At 36.1% G+C, this 14,663-nt stretch overlaps 1 protein-coding gene across 42 annotated transcripts in view; it reads right to left on the bottom strand.

The window, feature by feature from the left end:
- The window catches only part of MAP4K4 (mitogen-activated protein kinase kinase kinase kinase 4), a 201,764-nt gene that overhangs the window by 83,109 nt on the left and 103,992 nt on the right, over positions 1–14,663 (bottom strand). The gene's annotated exons all lie outside the window — the stretch shown is intronic.

Genomic DNA, 14,663 nt, shown 5'->3' with positions numbered 1-14,663 from the left:
TCTGTCAGTTCTAGTCATTATTTTGTTTCTGAATTGTTGTTGTCCTTATTTTGGTTGTGCAAGGAGGCACAGTGTGTACCTACACCTCCATCTTGGCTGAAGTCCTTATGTTGTCTTTACAGTAGAGTAATAATGAACCAACTTCTGAGTTCAAACCTCCCTTTTAACCATTAGTTAAAAATAAGTTTGGTGGTCTCAATTCAACATTTAAATACACACATTACAATCACTACTACCACCAAAAACAAACTCCTCATTTAGTTTAATAAGATGGAACAGAAAACTGACTCAGAGTAGGCTAGAACTGAAATTTTAAAACAACAAATTCCACATAAGAAAAGAAAGTGGAACTGGAAAAAAAGTGGAACAAAAAACATGACAAGTTTATGCATTCCACATATGCAGACCAGTTCAAATGACTTTATTCTGCATTCCCCTCCCAAAGGAGGCCACAATCATATACAAAAATAAAAATAAAAATAATAAAGAATTAGGGTAACTTGAAAGGGGAGACAGGAAATTTTGGAAAGAAAGTTAAGGCTCCCTCCTTGTTTTCTTCAGTGATGAGGCAGCTGCAAGCCCCAGTTAATGGCCCCAATTAATGATTTTAATGCAGCTGATGCCAATTAGCATTTTGGACTCCAACCAGAGGAAGTAAACTCTTATAGAAAAGGTCTTTGTCTCAGGCTGAGAGATGACAGTTGAGAAGTTTTCTGTTGCCTTCCTTGGCTGCCAGAGAATGGGGGGAGGGAAGATCATCAGCACAGTGGTAATTTTCAAAAGCAGCTATGTGTTTGTAAATAAGCCATACAACGAGCCCTGCCCACCCCACCATCTGACCACACAGAAGGTCATATTATAGTTTTTTTAATGACTCTTTAAAATGTTGTTTAAACTTTTGTTACCTAAACCCTCTCTCCTTCCAGTGATGGCAGTAACTCTGTCAAGAGAGCCAGGCTGACTTCAGATAAGCTAAGCAGGAGAATCCAATAGGACTGGGTAATGTTCTGAGCTAACCTTTTTTCCCAGCAAAGCCCTCTACAGAATTAAGACCACACATTAACAGCTGAACAAAAAAGAAAGAGCACTTTTATTATGCTCTCTAGCTAGTTGGATTGCTAATGTGATAGGCAAATATCTCTGGCAGATTTCACCACTGAAATATATAAATGAATATACATTTAGAATGAAAATATCAATTTTTTAAAAAGTTTACAAGATGTTTTATTAGTTAACTACTGCCAAGCCCTTCTTTGTGTCACTATGAACTGATAGAAAAATGAAAACAGATCACCTTTTAAGTAGCATATCCCAGCTACATCTAAGATTATTATACATTTCACCACACTGAATTAATAAAAAATAAAATTTTTGATTCAAACAGACACATGAAAAGTTATACAACTTAGATTCAATGACAGTTCAACCAAAGGTGAACGAACTATGAAGGAAAAATTTTAGAACAAAATTAAGGTTGTAGGACCTGACGAAGGATTAAAAACCCAAGAGAAAAAATATAAAATTAACATAACTAAATTGAAAACCAGACATTCATGCCATCTTGCTCAAGAAAAAACACTATTTTTAACCCATTTCAGAAAAAAAACAAGCACTCCAATTTTGCTACTGAATCAATAAACTTGGAATTTCAAAGTCCTCAACTTAGAAATATATTTTCTAAGATTATGGCTACTATATATAGTGATTCCTCTTATGTATATGGGCAAAATAAATGGAAAACCTTCTGGAAAGGTTCACCATTCTGGATGCCCTTAGGAACATTTGTGATTCATGGTGATTCGTGGGAAGAGGTAAAAACATCAACATTAACAGGAGTTTGGAAAAAGTGGGTTCCTGCCCTCATGCCTGACTTTGAGGGGTTCGAGACTTCAGTGCAGGAAGTAACTGCAGATGTGGTAGAAAGAGCAAGAGAGCTATAATTAGAAGTGGGCCCTGAAGATGTCACTGAATTGCTGCAATCTCACTATAAAACTCTAATAAATGAGGAATTGTTTTGTATGGATGAGCAAACAATTGGTTTCTTGAGATGGAATCTACCCCTGGTGAAATGCTGTGAAAATTGTTGAAACAGCAACAAAGGACTTAGAACATTATGTAAACTTAGTTGATAAAGCAGCAGTAGGGTGTAAAAGAAGTGTTTCCAATTGTGAAGGATGGGTAAAATACTATCCAATTATATCACATGCTATGAAGAAATCATTCATGAAGAGTTGATCAGTGTGACAAACTTGACTGTTGTCTTCTTCTAAGAAATTGCCACAGCCACCTCAGTCTTCAGCAACCACCACCATCAACATCAAGGCAAAACCCCCCACCAGCAAAAAGATTATGTACTAAAGGCTTAGATGATGGTTAGCATTTTTCAGCAATAAAGTGTTTTTAAATTAAGTACATACTTAAGTACCCTTTTAGACATAATGCTGTTGTTACACACTTAACAGACTACAGTATAGTGTAAACATAACTTTTACCATATTTTGCCGTGTATAATGCACACTTTTTTGCAAAAATTTGTGAGAGAAAAAAATGATGTGCCATTATACATGGGTAGTACTAATTCTGTATCTATATAAATGTTTTTAATTCTTTTATTTATGCTTATGTGTTAAAAGCATAACTCTAGAAAGCAATAATGATATCTGTATGTACAATAATACCCTAGAATATGATAATCAGTTTTGTTTCTAAATATAAATAAATAATTGAATTAAAAATTAAAGTGTAAGATATTTTTCCCTGAAAGTCTGGGCCAAAAACATGGGTGTGCACTATATACAGCAAAATATGGTATATGCACTGGCAAAACAAAACAAAAAAATAAAGCGAAATGCATTTGCTTTATTGCAGTGATTTGGAACAGAACCCACAGTGTCTCCAACAAGGTGTGTCTGCATCTGCTATTGGGGACCCTAAGGTATGGCAATCATAGGCAGGACGTGAAACCTGGACCTTGATTGAAATGGAAAGCAAATCTATCAGCTAAGGTCCAATATGACCAAAATCAAATCCTCCACTAAAACACTTCACTGTTGCTGGAAAGAAACCAGAATATGTCAATACAAAATATGCTTCTTTGACATAAGGATTATTTTGAACTAAAAATGCCTGAAAAACAGCAAGTGAAAAAAAGACACTCTGACCCCCTTGAAATAAAACTTCCATTTGAAAAATGTCCCTCTACCAAATGGAAAAAAGTTATCCCCAGAAACAGTGAGTTGAGGTCAAGAGATTTTGTACAAGCAAACATTTAAAAAATAACTCTTATCTTCCTTTAGACTCTCCATATATTTCAGTTATTTTTCCACAATTGCCTCTCTCAGTTCACCAAGTATAAAAGCATGTGGGTTGGTTTTACCACTTCGAGTTGTCATTCTTCTTGTGAAGGTTTCCACAGATGTATGAAATATACATGTTAATTAACAAACTTCTGTTTTTCTCTTGCTAATATGTTTTTTGTTATAGGGACCCTGATAAAAAACCAAAAGCATAGGAGCAAAAATATTTTCCTCCCCTACGTAATCAAACTCGTAATTATATTATGAGACTAAACAGGGAGCAGTAATCCAAAAATGCTCAGATTACAAAACAGTATGTTCCTGACATCAACATTTTGCCATTCACAACACAAGTGTGCAAGTATATTTACATAACTACACATTTTAATGAGTCTACAGAAAGAAAAAGGAAGAAATGCTACCAAAGATTGTCTCTGGGTTATAAATATTTTCTTCTTTAATCTACCTAATAATATTCTTCAACTGACTTTTATTTTTCTAATTGGAGTTGCAGGGGGTAGAGTTAAGAGGCGTTATCTCCATAAAGAATTCAATGGAGGGCCCTTATCTGTGTGTCTCTGTTTGGTTGGATGCCATCCCACAAAGTGAAAGGTCATCCATTAGATTCCAAGTCAGGGCACATGCCTGGGTTGCAGGTTCAACCTCCAGTCAGAGTGCATACCAGATGCAACTGATTGATGTTTCTCTCTCGAATCAATCCCTCTTTCCCTCCCTTCCCCTCTCTCTAAAAATAAAATAAAATAAGGTAAAATAAGTAAATAAAGTAAATTCTTTAAAAAAATCAATCAATGGAGGGATTGAGCAAAAAAGAAAAAACTCATAAACACAGACAACAGTGTGGTGACTGTTGGGAAGAGTGAGGATAGTGGGAGGTGGAGGAGGGTATGGGGGAATAAATGGTAATGGAAGGAAACCTGACTTGAGGTGGTAAACACACAATACAGGGTACAGATGATGGGTTGTGGAATTGTGCACCTGAAATCTATATTAATTTTGCTAACTAGTGTTCCCCTCAATAAAAAGGAAAAAAGAGAACTTTAGATGAGTTTATTTCGGGCAACCTACATGGTCTGCTGTCTCCCTGGACAAGGGTCCTCACATCGCCACCTCCCTGCTATTCTAGAGTCATTGTCAATATTCCTACTCAGGTTGCTTCCTCCAATGGTCAGTTAGTTACACAGGTTGATGGCATCTTGAAGAATTATAACCTTACTGGTTAATCTGCCTTCTGCTGGGTCAATGGCATCAGGAAGTTCTGACCTTGGCTTCATAGTCATTTCTTGCTATTTGCTACAATGGTACCAATCCAGACACATAAATTCTTGAGATCAAAAATTTCTACACTTAAGTCTTTCCTGGAGCAAAGCAGAAGGTAAATGGGGCCCAGAATCACCCATCATGCTGTGTTACCTTGCTGACCTGCCAAAGGATCCCTTAAAGAGTCTCTTGCCTCAGTCCATTCACAGCCTTCCCTAAAGTAGGGACAAACTCCATGAAGCTTCCCACATTGCAAACAGGAAAAGAATATTGTGCCTGATAATAAAACCTTTAAAACAGGCCCAAGTAAGGAATGGCACAATAAGAGGCATATCTCTGAAGAATGTAGGGATGTCTTAGCAGTAAATGTTTCTGCATTTCTTTCTGGATACATGTGCTTACATCTACAGAGCCCTGCTTACATATCAGATATGGTAAATCAGATAAGGACTACACTCTGGAAAGGGTCTTTGATTAAAAAGAATGAAGAGAACTTCTGTTCCTAGCCAAGGTGGAATATAAAGAACCAGATTTACCTTCCCACTCAAGTAACTAAAATTAGACAAAACCTGAAAAAGTTTAAGGCATCGAACATCAGGCATTGAAGGACAGTGACTTCTGAGACATGGGAAACATGAAGAAGCCCTACAACTGCCAGCTTACTGCCCTGAGAAAGATTCCAGATTACAGCAAAGAGACAGGAAACTTAATCAGAACCCAGAAGATTCTGAGTTGAGGAGATGTAACAGAGATTGCAAAGACCATGGCAATGTGAGTTTGTAGGACAGAAGACCAAAGTGTGAGCGAGCTCTGTGATGCCCTGTACTATTCAGCAGAGCCCTGCTCGACACATTTTCAATAGGAAACTACCTAAGATCAGAGAGAGAGAACCCCAAAAGGATCAGGGGGTTGAGGAGCAGTACTTAGTGCTCACAAGGACAGGGAACAGGGCCTGCTACCACTGCCCAAATGAAAAACTCATCATTCTTAGGAACTTATGTAGACCATTCAAAGGCTGTTAACTCAGCTGGTGGTCAGGTGGTCAAAATGAGTCCTACACTAAATGCTGATTAATTAATACCAACAAAGTAATCTTTGAAAAGGATCAAACTGTTTCCAAATAACTAACTGCAACCCAGAGCAAAGCTGAAAAATATTGTAAGAATATAAAATATCCAATACCCAATATGGTAAAAATCACATGTCTAACCTCCAATTAAAACTACCAGACATGTAAAGAGGCAGGATCAAATATACATCATGAAGGAGATCAACTTAAACCCAGAACTAACACAGATGATATAAAATTAGCAGTCAAAAACAATAAACCATAATCATTATGCTTCCTGGGTACCTGCCCATGAAGAAATGGAAGGCTCAGTTTGTTTTATATGGCCCATTAAATTAGTACATTTAGAAAGCAACAACTTGGACTTACAGATATTTTAACTCCTCAACCCGGATGAAAGAATAAAACCCCCTCACATTATATAGATCACCTGTTTCCACAACTAAAAGCCTATCACCATAATTTTTGAAAAATTTATATCGTACACAGGAAAAACCCTGAACAAAATTAATGTGTGCAATCCTCCTGCTTTTTGATAAGATCATTAAAATATTTTTACTATTTATGCCTAAATCAAAAGTATAAAAATTATCAAAAAGTGAAACAAGTAATTACTCCACTGACCATTCTTTTAGAAGCCCCAGGGGAGGGAGGGAGGGGGTAGTGATTGGCAGTGGAGGGTGTCTAAGAGCAGTATTTATATAATTCACTAACTGTTCAATGCTTGAGGATAGTAGTGCCAAGCAAAGATTTTTGGTATGTCTCATATATGGTTTTACCTTAATCCTTCCCTCCACTCTTCATGCCTGCTTCTCCCTCTTCATAAGCTAACCTAATTATTGCTTATATTATCTGATATGTTTCATGATACAATGCAGTAGGTGAGTGAAAAAGAAGAAATCAAACAATGATCACTCAGATAAAAGCAATTAAATCCTCTCTGGGTTAACTATCTTTCAAGTGCTATGGCGTTAAACCAAAATCAATGGTAGCTCTGACCTGGCTCTTGCTGAATAACAGAAATGTGCTACAGCATACCAATAAGGGTAACAGAAAATAAGCCTTAACTTAAATGTGTATACACTGCCATTTTGTTACAAATAATTATCTTCACTGTGAATAATCTGCATATCTGGAAAGGGATCCCCCTTTTGTTCTGAAATAGCAGTTTCCATTCACTTATAACTGAGTTACTTCTACCACGTTTCACATGCCAGAAGAAGTATCAGAAGATCCTCATGGAAACCACATGAAGAACCAATCATTCCCTTAGCTCTGAGTACTCAAACATTGTTTCCACCGAAATGCTTTAAGAAGATACTGTCAAAAAGATGATGACTGAGTTCCATATATCTTCAAGTAGAAAAGAATACAGAATTAAGACATTATAGTTCCTGACCTCCTCCATTGAGGAGATTTTAGGTAACCATATTCAGGTAAGAGCATCCATTCCCCTGTGGGTAGGACTCAGCAACTATGTGAATACCACTCCAATACTTCTCACAACTTCCTAAATCTCTGGGATCATTCCCCACTATGGGGGTGCAAAGGAAAGCTATAATTATCCTTTGCTTTATAAATAACGTGATACCATTCTGAACACAAAGCATTCCTGAAGCAACCCGTGAACTCAGACCGTGTTAATCTCTAGCATCACCTGCCCTGTGGCAGCAGATAGGTGGATGGACAATCCACAGTACAGATGCCAAGCTTTATAGACTCACTGCTGTGTGATAGATTAGGAAGGCCAAAAAAGGTTCCCAGCCAGCCAAGTGGATTATCAAGTAAACCAACAGCCAGCCACTGAAACAGTCCACACCACCATAACCTATTTCTGCCTGCCTACTATACAGTGAGATTAGGTCTATTGCTAAAGATTGATTAGCAGTATGAGTCCTTAACTATGTATGCTGTGACCTTTTCTTCATACAAGAACACTGTGATAAACTGTAGGTGCTCGTCTTGGGGAAAAAAATTGTGAAAAGATGCCAAAACCCCAGATACCAAAAGAATGGAGGGAACAGACAATCAAATACCTTTAATATATGATTCAACTAAAAATGACAATTCACTGCTGAGAATGGTATTAATAGCTGTATTTTGAAGCTGTAAGAAAACTGACAACTACTTGGGGACACACACTGATGCTGCTACAGCTTCATTTTAGTATTTTCCTTCTGAGACATACTCTGAACATAACACCATAATACCTATTTCTGATGATATTGAGGACTATCTCTAGTTTATCAGGAAATAATTTTTCTTATGAATAATTTTTTAATTATCAAAACTGGTTTTATTATCAATACAAGATAAATACCATGCTTGTTACTAGTGCAGTTTAAGACCAACAATGGCCATATAGCAAACTGCTGAAGAATCACCTAAATGCTAAAGAAAGAAAAGACAGAAAGTAAACATGAAACACAAAATTGCAATTACAAACATTTTAATAAAATGGAATGAGCTTTCTAAGAGAAGCAAATGTAAAAGTCTAGTTCTCATGGACACCAAAAATATGTACTTTTGATCAAGCATCACCTTACCTTTTGCACAAAAATCTTATTGTGTGAAGTCACCAGAGTCAACAGCTAAAATTTCAAGACTATCTTAAGCCTTCTAGCATTAGACAAACTATTTACAAACCATGATTCAGTAATTCATGGATACTGGAATACAATACATTTTTTTGTTAAGAGTGTTCCATTAAAAAATTTAAAACAACTTTGTAAGGCTGCACAAGGCTGCAAACTACTTTGCTAATATACCACTGGATGAAGAGGAAGAAGGAATAACAGACTTTTGTTAAGGCTAAAGTCATCAATGTTACAGATGCATTCCTTAGAATACACTATGATTTACCCCCAAAGGATCCTTTCCCATTAAATACCACCTGAGTACTTCAATTTTCAACATAAAAAAAAAAACATGAATTCACCACTGCATTTTAAAATAACTTACAAAATTCTGAGAAGTGTTACGCAGTAACAATGCAACAAGAAAAAATCCATCTTCAAACTGAAATGTTTTTTTTTCCTAAATGCTGGTTCTGTCCAAATATGAAATGACTGTAAAACATTTACACACATACTTTCATGTGGAATGGAAAATTCTCCATAGTATTTACTATCTGCAGCAGACATCACTTCAAGATTTATGTGACTTCAATTAAATTCTACTTAATATTTTTGAAGACCCCCAATGATGTTAATATAGCAGGAAGTCTTTAAAACATTAAAATCTATCTGCATCTAACCAAATGTTTGTATATCCCATACAAAAACCATAGTAGCTGCGTACTCAGTGTGAATGCCAACAACCTGAAATTTTAAAGAAACATTGGTTAAGACAAACCTAAATCAATCTGAGCAGGATACAATTGTCTGAATATTTTGAATATTCAGAAAAATTCATATTGCTTCTTTCTAATCCCAAGAATGTCTCAGAATCCTAGACATTTTTAAACATTTTCTATTTCAACTTACAATAAAACTTTAATCCTGTATCTTCTGATTTCTCTAAATCAAAAATCTCACATTACTAATGCAGACAATGCTATATGTAAGGCCATATCTTAACAACTTTGTAACTTTTGGTTGAATATTTATTTAAAAATTAGTCTAAGGCTTCTAAGAGTCAAGTTGCTAAAAAAATACACCAGTGTTTAAACTGAAGATTAATGTAAAACAAAACAAAACACACACACATACTTTAAGAACAGAAAAATAGAATGCTTTGCTACAAAAATCCCACTTAATGTATTTTAGCACAAAAATGTCCAATACGGACAATGGGTAAGCATGCATTTAAGTACATAAAACTGTGGGAAACATTTACAAACACCTATGGGATGCAAATGGACTTAATGGATTAAAATTTAAAAGGCAGTATCTGTAAAATGCCAAAAATTTCAATACTGTATTTTCAGTAAAGAATCAAAACATTAAACTTTCTCTTAACAAGCTAAACCTTAAAACACAAAATTGGAGCCATCTTATTAAAATACAGACAATGTAATGATCATTCAGGTAGTAAAAACCAAAATGTAGAGACCACTCCAACAGGAAGTTTATAGAAGAATCTCATTGTATAAAACAGTATGTGTTTAGTTATTGGCACATTTAAGTACATAAGGGAAAATTTACCCTTCCAACAATTTTTTCCCTTTCACTATAAAATTTTATACAATATTCATTAAAACCTCCATGTTTAGGAACTGACCTTAAAAAACTAGTAAAAAACAAAACAATGTTCTTCTCCATAAGAGAATTAAATAAAAATAATACCTTAAGCTACAATTTATAAGCTATTTGTGAACTGGAAACTGTGGTTAACTGCTTAAGAATAATATGCTAAGTAAAGGGGACATTAAATGGACTATGACCACTAGCCACTGCAACTTAGGCCAGATCTTGCTTATGAAAACTGACAAAAATAAAAACTTCCAAATTTACACTGGAATATCCTTTCCATAGCATATGTCCTTTAACTAAAGGTAGCACACTTTGATTCAAAGTGTTGCTTCAAGAAGCAATACCATTCAAGTGCTGTATCACTCACACATAACTTTATTGGCTGAAAGGATTATGAACGTAATTTTAAAAGAGATACAGAATTATTGTTTAAAATGTGACTTTTACTGTATGCAGCAATAAGTGTTTTCTAGAAAATAAATATCTAATTTTAGAGTAGAAGGCAATAATGATATTGACATAATTCAATTTAAACAGGCAAATGAGAACAAGTTTTCACCAATTTTGAAGACATGCGTTCACACCCCGCCTGACTCTTGCTTCTTTTACTTCTAATAACCCTACCCAACTAGCAGCAAAGGAGCTCTACAACAGTCACTGAGAGCAAAGGAAAGGTGTAGACTTCTTTTTTTTATTATAATCATCAGAAAGATAACTGATTAGCAAACTTTTGTTCATAATAACTTTATATTGTTAGGGCCATCTACTACCTACATTTCACAAAACTATAGTAAGCCATTTTGGCCTAAAAATAGCTCATTAAACATCATGTTCCTCCACCCAATTTTCCTCCCCCCACACACTTAAGCACATGTGCATGCTCTGTGAGAAGGGAAACTATAGAATGACTCACTGGGGGAGAGCTCTGATATAGTTTTGGCAACAAGAGACACTCCCTGAAAAACAACACAGTCCTCCCTTTCTGGAAACCACCATCTCCCTACCTGCTGAAGGACTACAAAGCAAAACACATGGCCAGTTTGTGAGAAGCCTCCTAGGTCAGGTGGGCCATCTTGCAGTAGAGAGCAGAAAAAAGAACCACAAACCCCTGCAGGTCTGAGGGAATAGATTTCTACATCAGAAGAAAAAAAAAAGAACAAGGACAGTAAACCCACCATCCTGAACACACATACATGTCAACATCCTCAAATGGCATCTGGTCCTCCAAGAGGGAACTGACTTACAGAGACCAAAAATGCAAACCAGTTGGTTACATGTTCAGATAAATAATTTCTCCAGTGAAGACTGTGAAAGGTCATTCAATAAATCAAACTCATAAGCACACAAGATATTACTGTCTTACAAACTGCCCAACTCATCCATGTCCAAACAGCAATACAAACTCCAACTTTACCGTCTGCCATGATCCAAAAATGAAGGTGAGGAAGTTGCTATGTCACTTTTCTTGACAACATTTTAACAAGAACCACGCCCTTGCATGTGCCTATCCATTGGCACAAACACATTCATTCAATCAGCCCACTTCTTAACAGACACTATGTGTGTGGACACTGGGACAGGATGCAGATGTCAATAGCTAGTGACAATTAGGAAAACACTACCAGCTGCTCTGAGGCTGAGGAAAGACCTCCCAAGGTGCACATAGGTCAACCTTATAGACCAACTATTAGTAGTTGCTAAGGGAGCTGGGAAAAGCCAGCATCAGAGAAATCCAGACAGGAGGAATCACCATATATGCAGGATGAAGCAAGAACACCCACAGGCCAGCAAAATAATTTTGCATTCTCAGAGCCTAGTCTAAGTTATCAATAAAACAAAACAAATCTGGAAGAGAAATCAAGAAAATCGGCTCTTTTCTCATCAGGTTCAGTATTAACTGGGAACCTCACAAGTGAAACCATCAACAGTGCTCTCTCTCAGTGCATTAATGTTTGCACACATGTGTACATTCAACAGCTACTCTGTCTACTGAATACTAAGGCTTGGGCTAAAAACTGTCACACAAGAGTACTGTATCCTCTGTTCTCAGAATTAATTAGGCTGACCAGTTTCTCTGACTAATCTAAGACACAGAGTGGGGAAAGACTGAGTTTAAAATGTACGGTTCTCTAAGGCTTACGATCCTTACAAGGAAAACCTCAAAAAAAAAAAAAAAAGGAAAAGGAAAAGAAATTCATCTCAACTTAAGGGTCCAGAGTAAATAAAGGGTTAATTTAATTTGGTACTTGCTATTCACAGCAAAGATCCCCTAAGTGGTTAATTTTAACTAAAGACAATGATATCCTTACTGACTTGGGGGAAAGTTATAAAATCTTAGGCATAATATGTAACAAATACTGGAAACCTTTGTGTTTTTAAAAGGTTATTTTGAAATTTTCAGATATCACAAAAACAAGGGTCAATCCAGAATAGATTTCCCCACACGGGCCAATGCAAGACCTAATGAAGTTAAACAATTGCATATTATGTATATAAGTTATAGTATGTATAAATTCACAATGTATGACATAAATATAATTAAATCAATGCACATATATTAAATATCTATATAAAGAAAAAACACTCAAACCACCCCTCAAAAAATCTACTGGAGCTGCTAAGAGGTATCTCTTAGATACAGCAATCCTGTGAGATTTGAATCAAACTAATTTACTCTGTTTGGCCAAAGTCTTCACTCCTGCTATTGCTACTTATTATATCAAAATGGCCATTTCTTAAACTTGGAATGAAGAAAATTAGCATATATCCATAGGCACTGGACTAAGTGATTTATAGTAGGATGATGATACTTTTAATCACTGAAATCTTCAAATCTGCACAGAAAACTATCTTGGGCTCTTGAATCATTTGTGTGCTTTATGTGCAGGAAGTATACTTGGTATCATTCCATTATGCACCAAATCACTTTCATACAGTTATAGAAGAGAACTTCATTCTTATACCAGATGTTTTTGGTGTTTGTGCTGCCCAGCATACATGGAAACCCCATAGCTGTTTCCTCCCATCACAGACATGATGTCACAGTCCAGCTTAGAGACAAGGTGGCAGCGGCATATCTTCCGTTCCACACAAATGAAGCAACAGATGCTAAAGATGATAAATAAACAAATTCCAGGACTGAACCACCTCAATTAAGCAACTAATGGAGGACTGAAATAGAGTATCAGTAGAAATACAGAATCTATCAAACTGATACCACATAGTACATAAATTTGAAGCAGTCATCAAGCTTACTAGAAGTCATACATTGCTTCATTTCACTACAGTTTAATACTTAGATGAGTTAAGATAATAAAATAATGAAAAATACCTTGTCATTTAAGGAGCACCTGTCAAGGAAAATACAATGATTAGGTAACCATTACATACAGAGGAGATTAGTGCCCACCTTTCAAAATCTTGTGGATCAACTGGAAAACAAACATAAAAAAACAGCTAAATATAGAATGTGCTTCAAGTCACACAGTACTATAAAATTACTTATACTGGCTTGCTCTTCAGTAGTTTACAACCTAAGAGCCACACTATGCGCAGAGTCTATGGACAGAAGAAGGACCACTGTATGAAAAGTACATGGCACTCTTAACAAGCTTAAAGGCAGAAATGCATTGCAAGGTGGTGATTAAAAGAAAGTTAAATGAAGTGTATGGTTGAACTAGGCAGGGCTAAGGAATTCACTCTCCCAATTATTTAAGAGTACCTTCCTAGAATAAATACAAGGTTATTTTTAAACTAGTATAACCAAACAGATAAACACACATATTCAATGGTAGTGCTCTAAGTGATTAGCAGCAAAAGGAAATAGCTTTTATCCACAAAAGACTTAAAGCACACCAAAAAGTCAACTACAATTATGGAGGGGGGCATTCTAAGGAAAAAAAAGTTTTCTAGATGAGTGCATTCCTTTTAATACTGGAGAAAAGGTTACCTTATCCCTTTAAAAGTAATTTTACATTCATATGCATATATACTCACAGATCTCTACATACAAAACTACAGAAATATACATTAACACATTAACAATAATTAAGTCAAGGTGACAATATTATGAAATGCTTTTCTCATCTTTTTATTTCTCTATATTTTCTCTCTAAAATATCTCCCTTACCTAAATAAAAATACTCTAAAAGTCATTTCAACATTTTGTTCAACTGCTTTATTAAGCTATAATTTTTACACCATAAAACTTAGCACTAGAAATGCAGTTTTCTTGGTGGAAGAAGAGAATAAAATTTAATTTTCTTACCATCCAGATAAACAGAACTAACCAGTGAAATTCCAAGGCCTGACTGACCTTGAACTTCTAAACTAACTTGATTAGAGCAGCTAAGAAAACATTCACTATCTGTGATGACCTCTGCTTTACCTGAAGCAGTATCAGCTGTGACTGCCTTGGAACCAAAGGTGGGGCCCCTTGGGCAGGAGGAAGATGCAGAGCCCTAGCAGCTGCAGGAAACCAGCAGCCCCTCCCTCTCCCCTAGTTCTCAGGCCACAACCCCACACACTGACCCACATAACACAGCACTCATCCTCAGCTATTTCCAGCCCTACCCAAGGAGAAAGCAGAAACAGGTATCTGCTCTCCATCCTCCTACTGGGGAAAAGAAAAACAGGTGAATAGCTGGAATTGGTGGTCACTGGCAAGGCAATGGGCTTTTCCTGAAGAAAAGAATAACTCATTTTGTTGAACTTCAGTGTGAATGAAGAAACATCTTGGATCACAAATGTTTGGATCACAAATGTTACCCATCTTCTTGTCTCTTTTGTCTCTGGACTGACTATCCTAACACACACAGCCTGTGAACC

This window comes from Artibeus jamaicensis, unplaced genomic scaffold, assembly GCF_021234435.1.
Source record: "Artibeus jamaicensis isolate MK-2021 breed Jamaican fruit bat unplaced genomic scaffold, CSHL_Jam_final contig_384, whole genome shotgun sequence".
NCBI lineage: Eukaryota > Metazoa > Chordata > Mammalia > Chiroptera > Phyllostomidae > Artibeus > Artibeus jamaicensis.
This window is presented reverse-complemented; position numbering and strand designations above follow the sequence as displayed.